The 24238-nt window shown below is 44.5% G+C and overlaps 1 protein-coding gene across 1 annotated transcript in view; it reads right to left on the reverse strand.

Moving 5' to 3' along the window:
• Positions 1–24238, reverse strand: part of MYO3B (myosin IIIB) — a 386918-nt gene that overhangs the window by 215545 nt on the left and 147135 nt on the right. The gene's annotated exons all lie outside the window — the stretch shown is intronic.

A 24238-nucleotide genomic window follows, 5' to 3' on the forward strand; every position in this document is an offset into this window, starting at 1 on the left:
GGAAGCCATATCAGTTCTCACCCAGCTTTTTTTATATATCTAATATATAAAGCTGAGTTTATGTATGTATGTGTGTGTATGTATGTATGTCCGCTAAAGGAATCAGCACCATCGCATTTACAATCATGAACTTTGGCACACAGGTACATCAGGTGTCCGGGAAGGTTTTAGACCGGGTCTCAGCTCTCTAGTACATACCGTTCCTGAGATATTTCCCAAAAAAATGCAAATATGGCACATCACATGATCTACATTAGCCAATAGAAACCTGCTCTTCATATCCCAACTGCCATACACACGGTCACATGTCCCTTATAATAGAAGCTCGCAGGCCCTTAGTCTCCACATACACACAGTTTTACACCAGGTTTCCATAACAACCCAGCCATTTATCTTTACTGCTGTAGGTCAGCTTTAAAGGGGCAGGGAGGACACTGTTAAGGGAGTGGAGTGCTGTTGAGGTCACAGCACTCCGGACTTAAAGATGGACTTTAAAACCCACCCCCAGGTCACGCTAAGCCTAAAAACAGGAGTGGATCCAAAACAGAGATGACACGTGAATGGAATATTTGCATGTCTTCTGTGTTTTGTACCCACTCCTGTTTTTGGCTACCAAATCATAAGCCAATTCTGATGCAAAATAGAGACCAAGTCATGCAGGCCTTACAGCTGTTACATAGACAGGATCTGTTGTGCGTCTCATTTTTCCTTCCTTCTGACAGATCAGCAAATAATGGCAAAGAAGGAGAGAGAGGCGCTCATAGGGTGAGTACGTCAATTAACAATGCCCTCACTAAAGGGAGATGGTTTGCTCACCTATTTTTGTTGCACCAAATTGGGCGCAACCACAATGAAGGCCAACTGAAGAACGTTACTGGTTGGTGCAACCAAACTTGTCCGATAACCTTGGGCATAAGCCAAGCTGCCGATCAGGTGAGTAGTAGTTCTAGGAAAGCGCTGGACCATAGGAATCAATGATGTCAGCCAGGCCGAAAGGCAAAATAGTGGCCCAGTCATGAAGTGGGGAGGGTGGAAACAGCAAGAGAAGTCCACAGAGTGGCCCTATGACATAGTGGTGAGGTGGAAGCAGCATAAGGAGACCACAGAGTGGCCCAATGACAGAGTCTGGAAATGGCAGCAGCATCAGAAGGAGGCCACAGAGTGGCACAATGACAGTGTGGAGGTGGAAGCAGCATCAGGAGGTCACAGAGTGGCACAATAACAGAGTGTGGAGGTGGCGGCAGCAGCAGCCTCAGGGGGAGGCCGCAGGGAGGCACAATGACAGTGTGGAGGTGCAACAGCAGCAGTGAAGTCCACCATAGGATAGGACAACAGGGGAAGCAGTGTCAGAGGGTTGAAGCCAGGTTTCTGTAAGGGCTTGCAAGTTTAGAGAGTGTGAGAGGAAGAAATCGTGGATTGTGGGTAGTTTGTTTTGAACCGACCGTGCGTTCCAGAGCGCGCAGTTAAAAGAGACTGGAGAGGATGTGCAGTGAACATTAATACGATTTTTGGAGTTTCTGTGCGTGGCAGAGGAGAAGTTAGCCACAGGGAGGGCCAGGATTTGGTGAAATATCCCCTGCAGCTAGTAGCAGGAAAACAGAAAGAGACAGCAAGTGATTGAAAGATTTATATTGGTGTTTTTTTATGCTGCACCGTGGAGGAAGATGGGTCAGTGTATTGTATGAGGGTATAAAGTGTATGGGAACTGAACAAGGATGAGGGAAGGAGGGAGGGACTGATGTGGAGAGAAGGGACAGAGGGTGGAAGGTGTGGTTGAATTTGAAAGTAGACAGCCATAGTGATGAGAAGAGCAGCCAGAGCCTGAGTGAAACAATATTGTAGCATACCTGTGCTGTGTGTAACTTTGTTTGAGTAGTACACACAGCATCTCCGTCTCCTGCCCAACTGCCATGATTAACTGCCAAGCGCTTAGGCAAAATGGCGCTTTGGCAGAGATGGTGCTTTTGGCTCCTGCTGACCCCTGCGAGTGCTTCCCCTTAGACTGTGCCTATATTTATAGGAAGTGTGATCACAGAACTAGGGGTAATTTAGCTCATTAATCAATTAATCACTGAAGTAAGGCACCTGTCGCGGTAACGTCCTTGATACCATGGCAGAGGAACGTGAGCAGAGGGCCCCCCCGGTCAGACCTGAGAGAGGATGGGCGATGGCGCAGATAGGCAGCGGCCAACTGATTACATAGTATGTCTCTATAGTAGTTCAGTTTGTCCTCACTCTCAACGGGTGTAAAAAAGGCCCCATTTTGGAACGGTAGCGAGTGTCCAACAAGGTGGAGAGCCAGAAGTCATCCCTCTGCCGAATGCTGACAATTCGGCTGTCACTATGCAAGCAAGTGAGCATGCGGGCCATTTGTGCAAGTAACTCGGAGGGACTCCGTGCCTCCATCTCCACTGCATACTGCCACGGTGTGTCTGGGTCCTCTTCCTCATCTTCCTCATCGCCTTGTAGCTCCTCTAGCTGCTCCTGCTTCTCCTCTCCTGTCACCTTAGAAAAAACACCCATTTCGCTACACACTGCTTATGCTCCAATGCCCCCCCCCCTCCGGGTCAGCCCCCACAGGGCTCATGTGGCCGTGAGATCTAGGTGCCACGTCTCCAGTCCCCTGACCAGCCAGATTTACCAGCATCTGTTCCAGGACATGAAGAAGTGGAATGACATTGTTCATCCCGTAGTCCTGGCGACTGACAAATAACGCGTCCTCCTCAAAGGGCCTGAGCAAACGGCAGGTGTCACGCATGAGCTGCCACTGGCTGACATCGAAGTTACACAGGGGAGTACTCCTGTCCGCTCGGATCATCAAGAAATCGTTTATGGCCTTTCTCTGTTCGTATAGTCGGTCCAACATATGGAGGGTGGAATTCCAACAGGTGGAAACGTCGCATATCAGTCTATGTTGGGGGATGCCGTTCTGCCGCTGCAGCTCAAGGAGAGTGTGCTTTGCGGTGTACAAGTGGCTGAAGTGCATGCAAAGTTTTCTGGCCATTTTTGGGATGTCTTGCAGATGGGTGGAAGACTTCAGGAACAGCTTGACAACCAGATTGAACACGTGTGCCATGCAAGGTGCATGGTTTAGCCCTCCTTGACGCAGCACCGACACAATGTTCTTCCCGTTGTCAGTCACCATGGTTCCGATTTTGAGTTGTCGCAGAGAAAGCCAGGATTCGATTTCATGATGAAGGACACTGAGCAGTTCCTCCTCTGTGTGACTCCGTTCGCCCAGACAAACGAGGTGCAGAACAGAGTGACACTGCTGTGCCCTGCACATGTGGTATGTTGGAGGGGCACTGTGAATTGTCCCTGCAGTCGAGGCTGAGGACACGGTAGAGGATGAGGAGGCAGAGGCGGACATTGTCGCAGGACCAACAGCGTGACAACGTGGAGGCGGAGACAGCGTCACCTGGCCAAGTTGCTGGTGTGGCTGTGCAGGAACCACATTCACTCAGTGGGCCGCAAAGGACATGTATTGTCCCTGACCGTAGTTACAGCTGCACATGTTGGCACTGCCGTGTACTTTGGCAGACACCGACAGGCTCAAGGACTGGCCCACCTTCTGTTCTACATACGTGTGCAGGGCTGGTACCTCCTTTTTTGCAAAGAAATGATGGCTTGGGACTCTCCACCTCGGCTCGGCACAAGCCATCAGTTCTCTGAAAGGTGCAGAGTCCACCACTTGGAAAGGGAGGGACTGCAGCACCAGCAACTTGGCCAGGAGCACATTCAGCTTCTGCGCCGTTGGATGAGTGCACGCATACTGTTGTCTCTTGGCAATCGCTTTGGTGATCGATTGCTGACGGAATGACTGACGAGGAGTAGGAGGACGAGGAGCATCAGGACCAGCAGATGATGGGAAGGACAGACAGCTCCCTTCGTCCGAGGTGGTGAAGCATTGACTGCCTGAAATCGGGTGCGTGCCACTGGGTGATGCAGCGGTTGCTGCGGCAGGCTGGACCACCATATCGAGGCCACGCTTCTCCCAGGCCACTTTATGGTGACGCTGCATATGCTGACGCAGGGCCATGGTGCCAACAATGGCACCGTGGCCACACTTCACCTTCTGCCCACAGATTCTACAAATGGCCATGTTCACCTCCTCCGGCAGCTTAACAAAAAACTGCCAGACATCTGAGTAGGTGATTTTACCCCCAACACTCCGCACTGACTGACTGCTACTGTCACTGCTTCCGTGAACCCCTGCACCACTACTTTCCGGCGAAGCGGGTGGTCTACCCCGGGCACGTTTGGCTCCAGGCCTTCAACTGCTTCCACCCTGCTGACTCCCGGCCACACTAGCGACTTGCTGGCTCCGCCGCTGCCTCACGGGCAAGCTGCCACCCTCTTCTCCTGATGATGATGAAGTCCCTAATTCACCCGGCTCCCAAGTGTGATCAGCTACATCATCATCATCGAGTACTGTCTGCACGTCACTGATGTCCTCCTCAACGGTCTCTGGGTCAGGAGCCTGACTGCCCGCAACACCAGCTCCCACGCCACTCTCCTCATCACTACTTGCCCGCCTACCGGAGGAAGCAGAGGATGTCTCCTCCATATCTAGGCTGGCCAGTAGCTGCTGACTGTCCTCTAGTAGATCGTCCTCGCTGTATAGTGGAGCTGAGCCCATAGCATATAATACTTCTCTGGCTGAGTGAACAGAAAAAGACAGAGGCAGGTTGAGGACAGGTGAGGGCACAGGGCCTGCTCCTGGGCCATGCCAACTAAGGCTTGTGTCTGACGAACCCACCGACTCTTGGCTGGGGGTGTCTGATGTCACTGGGCATGAAGTGGATGACCGAGTCCCCTTACTCTGCTGTGACCTGTGCCTACGCCAGAAATATTTAGGCCTCTGCCACTCCCCTGTGCAGGGCCTGGCACTTCTCTGTCTGACATACTATTAGATCAAATAAATAAAAAGGAAATTAAAACAACCCAAAAAGTCTGTAATTTTCTCACTTCACCACACAACGGCTAATAAGCACTAATACACGCCAAAAAGGGCTTTAGTACATATAACTGCAGCGCTGAAAGGTAAATAGGCCTTTATTTTTTCCACTTATACATGCCACAAAAGGCTTTAGAACATGTAATTGCACCGCTAAACTGCAAATATATATTTTTTGCTACTAATACACACCAAAAAGGGCTTTAGAACATATAACTGCACCGCTGAATGGCAAATATATTTTTTTGCCACTAATACACGCCAAAAAGGGCTTTAGAACATATAACTGCACCGCTGAACGGCAAATAATTTTTTCCCCCACTAATACACGCCAAAAAGGGCTTTAGAACATATAACTGCACTGCTGAAGGGCAAATAATATATACAGGGGGAAAAAATGCCCCTGAGTCTTATGAGGCAAATACTAATGAGCGCTTCCATTATGGAAGAGGACCAGGAAACGGTGAAGGCTCTGTACTCACCACTTCCTGGTCCGTGGCTGTCGGCTGTGCAGTGGCTGCGCACAGCGTGAGGGTGCTCTATGACCTCACGCTGTGCTTGCCAATTCACAGCACAGCCGGTGGCAGGATGAAGAGGATTTCGCTGGAGGAGAGGAGCGGTGACGTCAGGAGCGGGAAAGGTAAGTGCTTCTTTATTTTATTCCATATGAGGCTGATGGCAGCTAATATAAGGCTTCTAGTGGCTGATGTAACATGGCTGGGGGCTGGTGACAGGCAATAGGGGCTGATATAACGCTGCTAAGGGGCTGGTGAGAGGCAATGGGGGCTGATATAAGGCTGCTGGGGGCTGGTAAGAGGCAATGGGGGCTGATATGGGGCTAATGAGAGGCAATGGGGGCTGAAGAGAGGCTGCTGGGGGCTGGTGAGAGGCATATGGGGGGGCTGATGAGAGGCATGAGAGCTGATATGAGGCATATGGGGGCTGATGAGAAGCATGGGGCTCTTATCTGAGGTCTGATTGGGGGTCATTCACATTAGGGTCTGATTGGGGGTCTGATCAGAGGTCTTATTAACATTAGGGGTTTTATTGGGGGTCTGACCAGAGGTCTAATGAAAAATATTTTTTTTCTTATTGTCCTTCTCTAAAACCTAGGTGCGTCTTATGGGCCAGTGTGTCTTATAGGGGGAAAAATACTGTATTTTTTTGCCACTAATACACACCAAAAAGGGCTTTAGAACATATAACTGCACCGCTGAACAGCAAATAGGCCCTTATTTTTTCCACCTATACACGCCACAAAAGGCTTTAGAACATATAACTACACTGCTGAACGGCAAATAATATATATTTTTTGGCCACCAATACACGCCAAAAAGGGCTTTAGAACATATTAACTGCACCGCTGAACAGAAAATAATATATATTTTTTAGCCACTAATACATGCCAAAAGGGACTTTAGAACATATAACTGCACCGCTGAACGGCAAATATATTTTTTTGTCACTAATACACACCAAAAAGTACTGTAATTTTCTCACTTCACCACACAACGGCAAATACTTTTTTTGTGCCACTAATACACGCAAAAAAAGTTTCAGAACATATAACTGCACCACTGAACGGCAAATAAAATATATTTTTTTGCCACTAATACACGCCAAAAAGGGCTTTACAACATATAACTGCACCGCTGAACGGCAAATATATTTTTTTGTCACTAATACACGCCAAAAAGTGCTGTAATTTTCTCACTTCACCACACAACGGCTAATAAGGCCTTTTTTCCCACTAATACAAGCCAAAAAATGCTTTAGAACATACAGGTCCTTCTCAAAAAATTAGCATATTGTGATAAAGTTCATTATTTTCTGTAATGTACTGATAAACATTAGACTTTCATATATTTTAGATTCATTACACACAACTGAAGTAAATTATAAAATGGATAGACCAGGCACTCAGTATATGTTACTAAAATGAGATATTTATTTCACACAATGATAAAAAGGTAAAATTAATAAAGTTAGTCCATCTGGACAGAAAATGTGACAATATAATGTATCAACAACAATAACAAATATAGCATCAATAATAATGCAACAGTGTAGCACAAGTGGCAAAAGAAAAAAAGGTGATAAATCGCAATCAATAACGATATTTGGATCCAAAATATGTGACTATGGAATTAGGTTGATCGCAAAAATAGCAGCATCGATAGTTCCTTATAGAGAAATAGCAGCATAGATAGTTCCTTATAGAGAAATAGCAGCTTAGATAGTTCCTTATAGAGAATCGTAAGGTGGTCTCCCAATCCAGGAAATTTAGGTAAAGACAGTTCCGCTCCTACCTCGTAAAGCTGTAGAAAAAGTTAATAGTTCGCCGATCCTTTCGGTTTTTGCAAACTGACCCCAGGTACGAAACAGTAAGCGCTCGTGGTGGCGTCCCACTCTAGTCGCTTTGTTTCTCTAGGATATTGACTCCCCGATCGGTGAACAAGTCCGTAACAGCTGACTCTGAATCCAGTATCGTCAGCGTACTTGGTGGAGTCGGGTGAGGTGTTTGCAGAGCTTTACTTCAGAGGTCTGTTCAGATCCAGGGAAAATTTTTCCAGCATGCCGGTACAAGGTTCGTCCCATACGCGTTTTGGGGTGTGCCCCTTCCTCAGTGGTGACCTTGTGTCATTTCCCCTCCTTTTATAGTGCAATCCTAGAGAATTTCAAAGGCTGGACCGGAATAACAATGATACCTTGGTAAATACAAAAACCCGGATTTGCTTAGCTGCGATTTCTTATGCATTTCCCATACGGTTTATATTCTAAAAATGCGTTTTTTGTGCAAACACTGCTTAAAAACAATTCATAAGACAATCAATAATATAAAATGTGAAATTTAAATAGAATAAATGGTAAAAATATCGATTATACTTCAATTTATGCTAAAATGAATTCTAATGAATGTTCTCAATGCATATCGAACCCATAATATAACCATGTATACAAAGGATCTATGATCGTGCCATAGTTTATCTGATTAATCCAGATGTCATAGCCTAGAGAAACAAAGCGACTAGACCAAGGTAATATTGCGCAAGTGAGTGGGACGCCACCACGAGCGCTTACTGTTTCGTACCTGGGGTCAGTTTGCAAAAACCGAAAGGATCGGCGAACTATTAACTTTTTCTACAGCTTTACGAGGTAGGAGCGGAACTGTCTTTACCTAAATTTCCTGGATTGGGAGACCACCTTACGATTCTCTATAAGGAACTATCTATGCTGCTATTTCTCTATAAGGAACTATCTATGCTGCTATTTTTGCGATCAACCTAATTCCATAGTCACATATTTTGGATCCAAATATCGTTATTGATTGCGATTTATCACCTTTTTTTCTTTTGCCACTTGTGCTACACTGTTGCATTATTATTGCTGCTATATTTGTTATTGTTGTTGATACATTATATTGTCACATTTTCTGTCCAGATGGACTAACTTTATCAATTTTACCTTTTTATCATTGTGTGAAATAAATATCTCATTTTAGTAACATATACTGAGTGCCTGGTCTATCCATTTTATAATTTACTACTTGTTTGTGGCTGGGTGGGCCACTTAGACCAAGAGCACCTACTCCATCTTGTCCAGCTGAAGTGATCCACAGATAATTTACTGCTACTCACAACTGAAGTAGTTCAAGCCTTTTCTTGTTTTAATATTGATGATTTTGGCATACAGCTCATGAAAACCCAAAATTCCTATCTCCAAAAAATAGCATATTTCATCCGACCAATAAAAGAAAAGTGTTTTTAATACAAAAAAAGTCAACCTTCAAATAATTAAGTTCAGTTATGCACTCAATACTTGGTCGGGAATCCTTTTGCAGAAATGACTGCTTCAATGCGGCGTGGCATGGAGGCAATCAGCCTGTGGCACTGCTGAGGTGTTATGGAGGCCCAGGATGCTTCGATAGCGGCCTTAAGCTCATCCAGAGTGTTAGGTCTTGCATCTCTCAACTTTCTCTTCCCAATATCCCACAGATTCTCTATGGGGTTCAGGTCAGGAGAGTTGGCAGGCCAATTGAGCACAGTAATACCATGGCCAGTAAACCATTTACCAGTGGTTTTGGCACTGTGAGCAGGTGCCAGGTCGCGCTGAAAAATGAAATCTTCATCTCCATAAAGCTTTTCAGCAGATGGAAGCATGAAGTGCTCCAAAATCTCCTGATAGCTAGCTGCATTGACCCTGCCCTTGATAAAACACAGTGGACCAACACCAGCAGCTGACATGGCACCCCAGACCATCACTGACTGTGGGTACTTGACACTGGACTTCAGGCATTTTGGCATTTCCCTCTCCCCAGTCTTCCTCCAGACTCTGGCACCTTGATTTCCGAATGACATGCAAAATTTGCTTTCATCCGAAAAAAGTACTTTGGACCACTGAGCAACAGTCCAGTGCTGCTTCTGGTCAGGCGCTTCTGCCGCTGTTTCTGGTTCAAAAGTGGCTTGACCTGGGGAATGCGGCACCTGTAGCCCATTTCCTGCACACGCCTGTACACGGTGGCTCTGGATGTTTCTACTCCAGACTCAGTCCACTGCTTCCGCAGGTCCCCCAAGGTCTAGAATTGGTCCTTCTCCACAATCTTCCTCAGGGTCCGGTCACCTCTTCTCGTTGTGCAGCGTTTTCTGCCACACTTTTTCCTTCCCACAGACTTCCCACTGAGGTGCCTTGATACAGCACTCTGGGAACAGCCTATTCGTTCAGAAATTTCTTTCTGTGTCTTACCCTCTTGCTTGAGGGTGTCAATGATGGCCTTCTGGACAGCAGTCAGGTTGGCAGTCTTACCCATGATTGTGGTTTTGAGTAATGAACCAGGCTGGGAGTTTTTAAAAGCCTCAGGAATCTTTTGCAGGTGTTTAGAGTTAATTAGTTGATTCAGATGATTAGGTTAATAGCTCATTTAGAGAACCTTTTCATGATATGCTAATTTTTGGAGATAGGAATTTGGGGTTTTCATGAGCTGTATGCCAAAATCATCAATATTAAAACAAGAAAAGGCTTGAACTACTTCAGTTGTGTGTAATGAATCTAAAATATATGAAAGTATAATGGCAATTTGGGTCCCCAGTCAGTGCAGCAAGGTGTAAAAGGATTGTTCCTATTACCCAGGCTGTAAACTCTGCTACTGAACTCTGTTCTGCTTCAATACTGTGGAATGATTCCTCCCTATCCTTTCCCTGAACTTCTTTACAGCAAAATAAAAGTTTTAAAGTCTTTATTACCACTGTCCCTAGCGCCTGCTGACGTCTCTCCCTGCACTAAGTACACTGGAAAATGGCTGAATCCAAGATGGCTGAGGCTATTTATAGGGCTGTGACATCACAGGGCTGATTGGCTGCATGCATGGCATTGTGGGTGATCCCTCGTTCCCAGAGTTCCTTGCTCCATGTCTTAACACGTGCAGCAGCCATTTTAGGAAAAATGTGATTCGTTACCACGAAGCGTGAGGAAATTTCTTGTCTCTGCAGTTTGACAAAAAAATATATCTTAGTGTACTACTTTTCCATCATCCCCCCATCTTCTGGACAAATCATCCTACCACCCCAATATTATACTGCAGAAACAGATAAACCCCCTGATACTAGTACCACACAGATAGTGCCCTTTAATAATTATTGGCACACAGTGTCCTAAAATAACTGCGCCCAGCAAATAGTGTCCCTGACACCAATAGTGTAAACATAACGTCCCCCAAAAATATTTGTAGTAAGCTGATACTGTGCCAGGGTGCCCCCACTGTAATAGTGCTCCCGAAAGTCCCACCAATAGTAATAATTCTCTGCTAGAGCACACATGGTAGTAATAGTGCTCCAACAGTGCCCCCAACATGTCCCCACTGTGCCCCAGAAGTAATAATGCTCCCATAGTGCCCATACTAGTAATCATGTTCCCCATAGCCCCCCAGTAGTAATAAAGCCCACCATAATGCCCCCAGTAGTAATAATTCTCCTTATAATGTGACAGTACAAAAAATGCCCCCTTATAATGTGTGCCAGTGCACAAAATACCCCCTTTTAATGCCCCCAGTTAAGCTAATGTCCCCATAGTGCCCCCATAATGTGCCAGTATAAAATACCCCTATATAGTGCCCCCAGTAAATGCCCCCATAGTGATCCTCTCCCCCCTTCCTCCTAGTGCCCCCCATAATTTACCAGTACAAAATGCCCCATATATAATGCTCCAGTAGATGTCCTCAGTGTCCCCCATAATTTGCAAGTATAAAATACCCCTTCTTAGTGCGCCCCAAAGATGACCCCATAGTACTCCTCTCCCCCCTTCCCCATACAGGCTCGGACTGGCCCACAGGGGTTCAGGGGAATCCCCTGGTGGGCCCCTGGGCTAGGTGGGCCCCTAGTCTCCCACCCCCTGCACAAGTGGCACATAACACAGTAGACTTACTGTACTACATACATATATTTAATGTACAGCACCTCAACCAGCCTATGTTCATATAAAAAAACTAAAATTATTATATTATTATATTTGAATGCATCCGTACGGTGGGCCCCCAAAATAAATTTGACTAGTGGGCCCTAGGTACCCCAGTCCAACACTGTCCCCATAGTACCCACCATAATGTGTCCCAGTATAAAATGCCCCTATACAGAGCCCCCCATATAAAATACCCCTTCTTTGAGGCCTCAGTAGATGACCCCATAGTGTTCCTCCCCCCCTTCTCCCATAGTGCCCCCCATTATAAAATACCCCTTCATTGTGACCTCAGTAGATGCCCACATATTGCCACCCAAAAATTTGCCAGTAAAAAATGCCCCCATAGTGCCCCCCCCATAATGTGCCAGTAAGAAGTGCCCCCATAGATGCCCACCAATAATGTGCCAGTAAGAAGTGCCCCCCATAGATGCCCCCCAATAATGTGCCAGTAACAAGTGCCCCCCCAATCATGTGCCAGTAACAAGTGCCCCCACAGCGCTTCTGTACCATATTAAAAAAAATTAACTGACATACTTGCCTTACAACTTATCTCTGACGTCATCACACCGCCTGCACCAGCCTCTGATAGGCCTAGCGCCTGCAGCCCATCAGAGGAACGGGGAAGGAAGATGCCTCTCCCCTGCCCCGCAGCATCCATCTGTATCGCACTCATCTCCCTGTGCCCTGCCGCCCCCCACTTGTCACCAGGGCCTCGTTCGCCTCACCTCCCCTAATTGGAGGTGTGGGCCTAGTCGGGACTCTCCCCCAATGGTACATGTTAGGAGAAATAAAGATTGAGCTGTTGGATTTCAACATGCCTGGTCCTTTAGCCAGAGGTGTCTGGCAGCGGTTTACTTCCACCCCCCTTCTTCACTTAGTTTTTAGAAAAAATCAAAGCAAATTTGGTTTGTCCTAGCCCATAAATGGCCTTGACTTATGTATGTCTAGGATAGGGCTTAAATGCCCCACAATTGACCAACATGTATTGATAAGTATGGGTCATAAGGAATAATTATCACACCTCTGTCTAAAGTGCATGGGAATCTTTAAGGGGAGACATGAGCTCTCCTGACATGTCTGTTTTATTGACTACTTGCATTCCCTGTGTATTAACTTTTCTGGATCATCTATTCTTACGACTTTTTGTTGTGCCACTTGATTATTATTCCTGCTAAAAGTTATGGATAAATTGCTAGCAGTTTGGACTCAAGGTCCAGCTGGGTGTTACCAGTTGGGGGGTGTCCCTGCACAGTCTGACACTGGCAGCACTGACTGGATAGAGTCAATCTGTGAAGGGACACCCCCCAACTGGTAACACCTGGCTGGACCTGCACTGCAAACTGCAAGGTATCATGGAATGGCACAACATATATTCATAAGAATAGATGCTCTAGAACTGTTATTACACGGGGAATGCAAGTAGTTACTAAAACAGACATATCAGGAGGGGTGACAGGTCCTCTTTAAATGGTATGTGTCATCTGAAAATGACATATTGCTTAATTTATGTTTTATGGTAGACATTATTTTAAAGATTTTTGGTGGTTATTTTTAATTTTCCATATGAATATCTATTTTTTTTTAAATCCAAAAATTCTGCAGTTTTCACACGGACCACTAGGCCTAATAATAGGCGTCACTTCTTGTCTGTACAGATCACTTTATTGCAGTTATCTGCTTATCATTACAGGCAGGATTAGAATGACAGATATCACTTATGTATAGACAACACAGGACTCACCGTTCACAATAGGCGGTATCACAGCTTATCTATTCTCTCCTGACCTCTGCACAGGACAAATATCATGCCTAGAAAACTCTCCCACAGAAGTCAGCGAGTCAGCTCTTGTCCATTGTGTCTACAGCTCATGCAGGCTGCTGTAAAGCAGATCTCTAAATGCTGTTAAGAACAGCTCAGGCAAGATGGCCGCCCCCCATAATCATGTTCAGGAAATAGAATTTAAAAATCTACAATCAGAAAATAAAAACAGATTAGAAAAACAGGATATGTGTCACTATCTGGTTTTAACTAGCAGATACAGTTGCAAGAAAAAGTATGTGAACCCTTCCTCTCAGGAAGCCCTCCGCCTCTCCGCCTACACCACGCGGATCCCCACCAGCACCAGGCCACCATGATTCATCGCCAGGCGGTTCCCCGTCTGCGAGCCCTGCAGCGGAGGTGAGAGACCATAATGTTCTCTTCCTATATGACTTTCCTACCATGGACCAACCTACATCCAGTAACCTTATCAAGGAAATGCTGGTCCTCTTTAGCCACTGTATGCACTGGGAGCTCACAGCATTGATAACTCCCCTGCAGTCTTCCATTACTGAAGACGACAAACGGCTGTCACATGTTGAGACAAAAATGGGGGACTTTGCTGAGTCCCATAACCAGCGCATAGATGCCCATAATGACCTGGCCTCAGAAATAGAGCACCTGAAATCCAAAGTGGTGGACCTGGAGGATCTGTCCCGCTGAAATAATGTAAAGTTCAGGAGAATCACGAAGGACATCCACCCCAAAGATTCAAGGCCTCATGAAACTCCTCATTCCTGATATCTCAGAACATTACCTTATTATAGATAGAGTCCATAGAGTGGCGCGCCCCAAACACCTCTCAGAATCTACAGAGTAGCAGCAGTGCTGAACTTTCTACATTTATAGACAATTTGTCTTACCGTGGACTAATGAACAGCAAGGCTTTTGGAGATACTTTTATAACCCTTTCCAGCTTTATGCAAGTCAACAATTCTTAATCGTAGGTCTTCTGAGAGCTCTTTTCTGCGAGGCATCATTCACTTCAGGCATTGCTTCTTGTGAAAAGCAAACCCAGAACTGGTGAGTGTTTTTTATATGGCAGGGCAGCTGTAACCAACACCTCCAATCTCATCTCATTGATTGGACTCCAGTTGGCTGACACCTCACTCCAATTAGCTCTTGGAGAGGTCATTAGTCTAGGGGTTCACATACTTTTTTCACCTGCACTGTGAATGTTTACATGGTGTGTTCAATAAAAACATGGTAACATTTAATTATTTGTGTGTTATTAGTTTAAGCAGACTGTGATTGTCTATTGTTGTGACTTACATGAAGATCAGATCACATGTTATGACCAATTTGTGCAGAAATCCATATCATTCCAAAGGGTTCACATACTTTTTCAGCGACAAAGCTAAAGGGTGCACTTTTTCCATTTTAAGGAATTACTGATGATGACAGCTAGAAAGAGAGGCGCCCTTCCTGCCCCTATGATGGGGTTAAAATGTTTTCTGAGCTCTCAGCTTCAACCCTGCAACAGCGCCGTTCAATGACCCCCCTTTACCACCGCATTGAGGGATCATAACATACCCTACTGCTGGGGGTTTCCGATGAAAGTACTCATTCATCATCATCATCATTCATCATTCATCATCAAGGTATTTTACATGCTATTTGCTCCTTAGAAGCTGGAAAGCGCCTTCTCCAATCCTGGAACATCTCTATGCCGGACCCCTGCGCGACCACCAACTCTCCGCCTCAACATGTCTTTTCCGAGTGGCAGGTGGTGATATCGAAGCGTAAATCCAACCGTTGAGGATTTGTGCTCCAGTTATGCTAATTTCAGAAATACGGGCGCAATGCTGCCTACCCTAGGTCCTAAACCGCTCATTATGCCCGTTCTGAGTAGCCTGCCAGCCAGACAGGCTATTTTCTCTTTGTTTGACTTTTTGTTTCTCTATTGTTGTTATCTCTGTATAGGTTATGTCGGTTTCCTCAGGGAAACAAGGTGGATCTGCTACTGGGGTCGTTCAATTGGCCATGGGTCTGTGGGAATAGTTCCCCCCCCCCCCCCCCCTCCTGTCATTTAAGGTATGATGTTCTAAACCTTCCTTATCCCTTACAATGGTTCTTACAATAGCTCCCTTGAATGTTAAGGGACTAAATAGTCCCTTTAAGAGATCGATGATGTGGAAGGAAGTTAAAGCGTTAAAATGCGATATCTTTTGTGCCACTGAAACGCATCTCTTGAAGGCGGATAGCCATAGAGTTAGCCACCCCCAGTTCCCTCTTATCCTTCAATCTCACTACTCAAAGAAGCAGAGAGGAGTGTTGGTGGCTGTAAAAAACAGTGGCCTTTTCTTTGAAGACCTCGGTTGTGGACCCCGGTGGCAGATTCATCATCATCATCATTGTAGGCTCAGCGAACAATGTCGACTACACTATGGTCTTTATTTATGCCCCTCAAAGACACCAGGTGTCCTTTTTATGCAAACTGGCGCCTAAAGTAAACAAAGTGAAGACTGGCCATGTTATTCGGGGAGGTGATTTCAACTCTATCTTGGACCCTTCCACTGATACCACTGAACCCTCAAGGGAGTGCCACCCAGCCCTCTCTTCCCTAATTCTGCAGGAAGACCTGCATGATATGTGGAGGCTCCAACATAGTGGTTAAAGGGACTTTTCTGCAGCCCGCAAAACCTACTCTAGGATTGATCTGTTCTTAGTCAGCAGATCAGTGATAGGTAACACCCTATCATCTTCCATAGGGATTATCACCTGGTCCGACCATGCCCCAATCACTTTGAACCTGCCGAGGCACATGTATGCTGGCCATACACTGCGTGCAGAATTATTAGGCAAATGAGTATTTTGACCACATCATCCTCTTTATGCATGTTGTCTTACTCCAAGCTGTAAAGGCTCGAAAGCCTACTACCAATTAAGCATATTAGGTGATGTGCATCTCTGTAATGAGAAGGGGTGTGGTCTAATGACATCAACACCCTATATCAGGTGTGCATAATTATTAGGCAACTTCCTTTCCTTTGGCAAAATGGGTCAAAAGAAGGACTTGACAGGCTCAGAAAAGTCAAAAATAGTGAGATATCTTGCAGAGGGATGCAGCACTCTTAAAATTGCAAAGCTTCTGAAGCGTGATCATCGAACAATCAAGCGTTTCATTCAAAATAGTCAACAGGGTCGCAAGAAGCGTGTGGAAAAACCAAGGCGCAAAATAACTGCCCATGAACTGAGAAAAGTCAAGCGTGCAGCTGCCAAGATGCCACTTGCCACCAGTTTGGCCATATTTCAGAGCTGCAACATCACTGGAGTGCCCAAAAGCACAAGGTGTGCAATACTCAGAGACATGGCCAAGGTAAGAAAGGCTGAAAGACGACCACCACTGAACAAGACACACAAGCTGAAACGTCAAGACTGGGCCAAGAAATATCTCAAGACTGATTTTTCTAAGGTTTTATGGACTGATGAAATGAGAGTGAGTCTTGATGGGCCAGATGGATGGGCCCGTGGCTGGATTGGTAAAGGGCAGAGAGCTCCAGTCCGACTCAGACGCCAGCAAGGTGGAGGTGGAGTACTGGTTTGGGCTGGTATCATCAAAGATGAGCTTGTGGGGCCTTTTCGGGTTGAGGATGGAGTCAAGCTCAACTCCCAGTCCTACTGCCAGTTTCTGGAAGACACCTTCTTCAAGCAGTGTTACAGGAAGAAATCTGCATCCTTCAAGAAAAACATGATTTTCATGCAGGACAATGCTCTATCACACGCGTCCAAGTACTCCACAGCGTGGCTGGCAAGAAAGGGTATAAAAGAAGAAAATCTAATGACATGGCCTCCTTGTTCACCTGATCTGAACCCCATTGAGAACCTGTGGTCCATCATCAAATGTGAGATTTACAAGGAGGGAAAACAGTACACCTCTCTGAATAGTGTCTGGGAGGCTGTGGTTGCTGCTGCACGCAATGTTGATGGTGAACAGATCAAAACACTGACAGAATCCATGGATGGCAGGCTTTTGAGTGTCCTTGCAAAGAAAGGTGGCTATATTGGTCACTGATTTGTTTTTGTTTTGTTTTTGAATGTCAGAAATGTATATTTGTGAATGTTGAGATGTTATATTTGTTTCACTGGTAAAAATAAATAATTGAAATGGGTATATATTTGTTTTTTGTTAAGTTGCCTAATAATTATGCACAGTAATAGTCACCTGCACACACAGATATCCCCCTAAAATAGCTAAAACTAAAAACAAACTAAAAACTACTTCCAAAAATATTCAGCTTCGATATTAATGAGTTTTTTGGGTTCATTGAGAACATGGTTGTTGTTCAATAATAAAATTAATCCTCAAAAATACAACTTGCCTAATAATTCTGCACTCCCTGTACACACCTTGGCGCAATAACACATTCTTGATAGATCCCCCTAAGTATTCCTCAGAATTGTCCTCCGCCCTGACAGAATACTTCCAGATGAATGAGGGGTCTGTTTCTGACCCCTTTTCGCTCTGGTGTGCCCACAAAGCCTTTATGAGAGACATATTTATTAAACTGGGGTGCAGAAGCAAAAAAGAGAGAAATAAGAGAATAGATGATATATTGAAGGAAATAAGAGCTCTGGAATCCCTAAATAAAAACTCCATTTCTCAGACACATTTAGAAAGATTGAAAACCCTCAGACTTCAACTTAGGGAATGTTTACTGCAAAACATGAACTCCGCTTGAAAGCTGTTAAAGCAAACTTCTACTCCCAGGGCAATAAAGCGGGGCGGGTATTAGCACAACGCTTGAAACACCATGCAGCAAAGGCGAAAATTCCACATCTTACTGACCCACACTCTGGCTCCAAAATGATGTCCCAACAAGATATAGCCAATTCTTTTGGTGAATTATATGCTTCATTATACAATTTGGCACCCCAAAATATAGTAACCCCCCCCCCCCCCCCTTCCTCACAAGAAGCCATCTCCAACTTTCTAAACACCTTAGGTCTAGCCAGTATCTCTGAATCCCAATTGCAAGATATCGATTCCCCTTTTACAGTACGGGAAATTGAATCCATCATTAAATCACACATTTAGAAAGATTGAAAACCCTCAGCCCCCCTGAAATCACACATTTAGAAACATTGAAAACCCTCAGACCCCCTGAAAACCCTCATAAGTCCCCTGGCCCAGATGGCCTGTCTAACATTTATTATAAGGCTTTCCTTCCTCAACTTTTGTCTCACCTAATCCGGACTTTTTAGTCCGCGATGACTACTGGAGATCTCCCACGGGAGATGTTAGAAGCAACTATTGGTACAATTCCCAAACCAGATAAGCCCACAGATGACTCTAAAATTTACCGTCCGATATCCCTTTTAAACACCAACATTAAAATATTCGCCAAAGCCTTAGCAAACAGACTAGCCCCATTGATCCCCCTATTAGTTAACAAAGACCAGGTAGGTTTTGTCAAGGGTTGATAAATACAGGAAAACTCTAGAAGGGTCCTTAACATACTATACCACCTCCAAAAACGAGAGATCCAGCTGTGTTCGTTACATTAGATGCGGAGAAGGCGTTTGACCGCAATAATTGGTCATTCGCCTTCTCCGTCCTTTCCCGAATGGGTTTCTCAGGTCCAATCCTATCTTCAACCAAAGCCCTATACTCCAGCCTGTCCGCAAGAGTATGGGTTAATGGAGCATAATCAGAACCGTTCCTGATAACAAATGGAACCAGACAGGGCTGCCCTTATTCACCCCTAATGTTCATTTTATTGATAGAACACCTTGCCCAGGCCATTAGACTAAATGATAGAATACAAGGTGTTAATATTGGTGATCGTACACATTCCATAAGTCTTTATGCTGATGATGTGATTCTTACACTCACTGACCCAGAGAACTCCTTATGTACCGCTTTAGACACCATGTCAGACTTCAGTCAATTGTCTTATTACATTATTACAAGCTAAACACTACAAAATCCCAGGCTTTGCCTATCAACCTAGTTGAGATCCTAACTGATAAGCTTGCCTTAGACTGGCAACCCTTGCAAGTTAAATACTTAGGTCACTCTCCTGTATAAGGCAAATTACCTACCCCACCTGGCATCTTTGGAAAAGGAGCGTGACAATTTAGCCAAATTCGAGATATCGTGGTTAGGCTGTTTGGCCTCCTTCCAAATGTTCACCCTCCCCAAGCTCCTTTATTTAATCAGAATACTCCCCATCATTCCTCCCAAATCCTTTTTCGACAATTGTACCAAGCTGTTGAACTCATTTTTATGGAGGAAAGGGAAGCCACGGATAATGACTAAATTGCTCCAGATTAGAAGACATGTGGGGGGCTTGGTCTTCCAAATATATATGACTATTATCTATTATCTGGCGACTCAAGTCGCCCAATTGGAAAGCTGGTGTAGACGAGATCTCACCAAGCATTGGGTGCACATAGACTGCACTGCGGTGATTTCCAACAACCCTTTTGTTGGCCTCTTTAGCTCCTTCGTTTAGATGCCCTGATTTGCCTTATTTTTTTAACAACTGCCATTACCAACTGGTCTCATTTCCATGGGTTATGTTCACATACAATTTATCCAATAGCGGATATTGCTCCTTTGACCACTCTGGATTACCTCAGCCCTGACCTCTGTGTGGGAAAATGGAAAGAATATGGAGTAGACTTAGTACACAAATTGCTTCAAGGGAAGGAACTACACTCCTTTGAATACCTCCATGATGCCTTCCACATCCCAAACTCAGACTTTTATAAATATCTTCAGGTCAGGCATCTTCTTTCCACCTTGCCCCTACAGATCAGAGCTAATAAACAGTTATTTGAACTGTGGTCCAAACCTACTGTCTCTCCAACTCCCCTTCGCCCAGTGTACATCATGCTAAACAACAAAAACACATTTGTCAAATCTACTCCCTTCCTCACATGGGAAAGAGAACTAAGCACCACATTCTCAACAACTCAGTGGCAAAGTGCTCTACGATTTATGTCAAAGAATATAACATGTGTGACCCACTATGAATCTTTTGTGAAAACGACATTGAGATGGTATTATACCCCAGAGAGGCTAAGTTTCATGTTTCCTGGTGTCACGCATTTATGTTGGAGAGCTTGTGGCCAAAGGGGTATGCTCTTCCACATTACGTGAGATTGCCTGCTTCTCAGATCACTGTGGACGGAGATGTTCTCTCTAGCCTCAGAATTATTAGGTAGTACCCTGCTGCCCTCTCCCGCATTAGCCCTCCTGTTTATTGGTATAGATGGTATACCCTTCAGAGGTCGGTTGATTATCGGTCATGTTTTCCTTTCCACCAAAATGGCTATCACTTCTAACTGGAAGAGTGCTACCGTTCCCTTACTTGCTGATGTTATAGTCAAAGTGAATTTAACATTCCTCTACGAACGAACAATGGCCCTAGCTAAACACTCCTACCCCAAATTTGAGAGGATGTGGCACACATGGAAGGCCTCTAAGTATACAGTATGGCTTCTTCGGCCTGATCCTTGGCTCTGTGTATACTTGCTGAGGAACAATTATGTTGTTGTCTCCTTATGTATGTTATTGTTTCTCTTGTTTTGCTTTTATTATATGTGATTATCTATACTTTTATGACATCTACCGTATGTCTGTACTTGATGTCTGAAAACTAATAAAAACATATTGATTTTAAAAGTTTGGTGACACATTCCCTGAGCAGTCTGGACCCATCATGTGTGTCATGAAACTAGAAATAACTTAGGTTTATGATAAAATGAAAAAGACAAACCTGTGACTGCATTCAGATTCTCTTCTACTAATTAAATTACTACACAGGAAACTGCTCATCAAGAAAATTACAAGAATATTGCTGCCAAATGTTGATCCCACACAGAAAAGTAATATGAAATTCTGAGACGTGCGATTTTTAATTTATCATAACCAAACCGTAGGAAGTTTAGTATTGACAAATGCATAACTAATGCTAATAAATGAGCCAATTATCCCAAATGGCCGAAGGCTCGCCACTCCGCGCCCTGATGTTTTAATTTAAATGAATGGAATACTGATTATTAATGTCGATTGGCCTTGTCATTTCGCAGGAATAAACAATGGTTTCATCTCCGAACATTATTAGTAGAAATTACATTGCAAAACGTTGTCGCAGCCATGCGATCTCTGCAGAGCCGAGAGAATTTACGGCCCCCTTTGAATTGTTTATCCTTAATACTTCTCTCTCGTTCTATGCTTCATTACCTCATGATCTATTGCAAAGGAAACACATTTAAAAATTGCTTGCATAGATGATTAAATTACAAAAAATGCAGATTGCGTAATCTTGGGTCAGGAAATGCACAGTGAACAATTTACCAAGAAGAGATAAATAAGCGCACAGTTTTCAAATTTTATTGTAAGGAAAAGAAAATTCCTATTGTAGGCGACGATGTGTGCTGGCCGAAACAGACATAATACTGCGGATATAGAGGGCTGGCAGCAGGACAATTCAGATGGTACTTTAGCCCAAGTTAAAGGGCATCTCTGGGAATGATTTAAAATGTCTGTCCTAAAACATGAGCACTGGGACTGGTTGCCTCCAGCTGCAGAGCTGTCTGGGGTGAGACCTCACTCAGGGCCGGGACAAGGTTGTTCAGCCCCCCACCAATCAAAAATTTTAAGTGAGAATACCTCCTAATAAAGAAATTAAAACACATTTAAAAGAAGCAGTCAGGGGCAGATCTAGTGACTTAGGCTGAGTTCACACTTGTTATTTGGTCAGTTATTGTGAGCCAAAACCAGGTGAGGGTCAAAAACACAGAATACGTGCAAATGATATCATTACACCTGATCTCTGAGTAGGCTTCACTACTGGTTTTGGCTCACAATAGGGGCCCATGCGCACAAACTTATTTTTTTCCCGTATCCGTTCCATTTTGTTGGCGGTCCATATGCGGAACCATTCACTTCAATGGGGCTGCAAAAGAAACGGAAATGACTCCATGGACATTCCAAGTCCGTATGTCCGCATGACCATTACGCCAAAAAAATAGAACATGTCCTATTCTTGTCCACATTACAGACAAGGATAGGACTGTCCTATTAGGGGCCAGCCCTTCCATTACGCAAAATTCGGAATGCACACGGCCCGTATCCGTGTTCTGCAGATGTCATGTTTGCACCTCCTCTTATGGGTAGCTAGGTAGTACCCTAGGCAGGCACCTACCCTCACCCACCTGTCGTCCCCCAGCCCTGGTCTCACTACACACTACAGCTCTGGCATTTGCATATACTACACATTGTGAGTGTTCCTGTCAGGCTGCTCAGCTATGATGGCAAATCGTAGGCAGGATTGCATCAATACCATTTATTATAGAGCAGTATAGTATAAAGTAAGGCACTGCTCCCTCACTCCCATAGGCAGCTCTTCAAGTGGAGGCAACCCGTCCTGCTCACATTCTAGGACAGGTAGCTGGGGGCCATTTAAATTATTCCCGGTGAACCCCTTTAATGAGTGCAAATCTCTGTACAAGAGATTTGGTATAGTCTGTTTTGTGTTACGTATTGTTATGTATTTTTGTATGTTATGGCCGTTACTACCAGCAGGGAATGGATGGCTATGGTTGGCAAGGAACAGGGCTAGCCACCGTGTTGCTCCCCTCTTGGTAGGAGAGGGCTGGTCCTGCTTCCTGCCGGGAGGGCAAGTTCCTGTGCAGACATAGAGGAGAAAGGAAGCACACTGCAGAGCTCCTGCTCTTGAAAGAGGTTCTCCATAGAGATCAACTAACTCCAAGCCTCAAGTAAACCCTTGAGAAGACAAACAGCAGAGTGAACATCTACAACCAGCATTTGAGACACTGCTGTGAGGTGAGGGACTATGGCTAAGACACCCATCACCCAAAACACTATAGGCCAGTACTATACTAGTGCTAAACTGCAGCCATTCAACCTGCCTCCATATTCCTTACTGGTGCCAGAGAGAAAATTGCACTTGAAATCCATTGCTTTTGAATGTATTTGAAGTTCTTCACAGTAAAAAAGACTTTTATATGATTAATTCTGGCCTCATTCTTCAACACTACAGTACATTTCCATTGCACCGATCTCTAAGGAGCAACACACTTAAGAGAGTAGATCGTGACACAACACTTCATAAGGCCCACTACCACTCCCATCCTCTGCATTGGCTCGCTGCACTTAGGTTTTGTTTAGTATTGCAGCGCAGACACATTCAAGTAAACAGACCCCTTTTCCTAACCCTGGACAACCCCTTTAAGGTTTTTAGTCAATGAAGTGCTTTTTAATTCCAAAGGATTTTCAGCGTAGACTAGTTTGAATCTGGCTTCCTTTATCTTTCATGGATTCCTAATTCCAACCAAAAGAAACTATAGAACTTTCCGACCGCCTTATCTTAAAACTGTGAAAGATACATTCATCACTCCATATACACCAGGGAAAACATAAGCAAAGTAGGTATCAGCAAAAGGGCAAAGGACAGATGCGTAGCTGACTGCACTTGCTTTTATATCAAGTATACTGAAGTACTCTTACATATCAGTGCTGCCTCAGATTAAAATATTTGCTCCATTGATGACTTCCAGGCTGGAGGTAAAATCTGTTCTATGATGATAAAATGGTCATTTTTAAAGTCATTACAGCCCCACCGGAGATAAGAAAAAGCCAGATTTGTCACCAGAAGAATAAACAAAAGTACTCCGAACATAAAAATAATAAAAAAATAAGCGCGTCTCTTAGCGGAAATTGTTTAGTCTGTTATTTTCAAGGTTCTGAAATTAAACAAAATGACTGCACATAAAGAGGCTTTATAATTAGGAGGAGGGGGGAGCTGAAGCTGCAGTTTTTCACTCAATGGGAGTCATTTACAAACCTTATACTCCAGTATGGCATTTTGAGCAAAAATTGCGAATTTTCTGCCCTTCTCTGATGCTCTTATCACTTTTTTAAAAAGTAGGTGGTGCTTACCAGGAAGGGTGGGGCCACCAGCAGCTGAAACATTTACAATAATTTACACTGGATAACTGTAGTAAATTATAACTGAAATCTACCCTCCTAGTTATAT

Source organism: Bufo bufo, chromosome 7, assembly GCF_905171765.1.
Source record: "Bufo bufo chromosome 7, aBufBuf1.1, whole genome shotgun sequence".
NCBI lineage: Eukaryota > Metazoa > Chordata > Amphibia > Anura > Bufonidae > Bufo > Bufo bufo.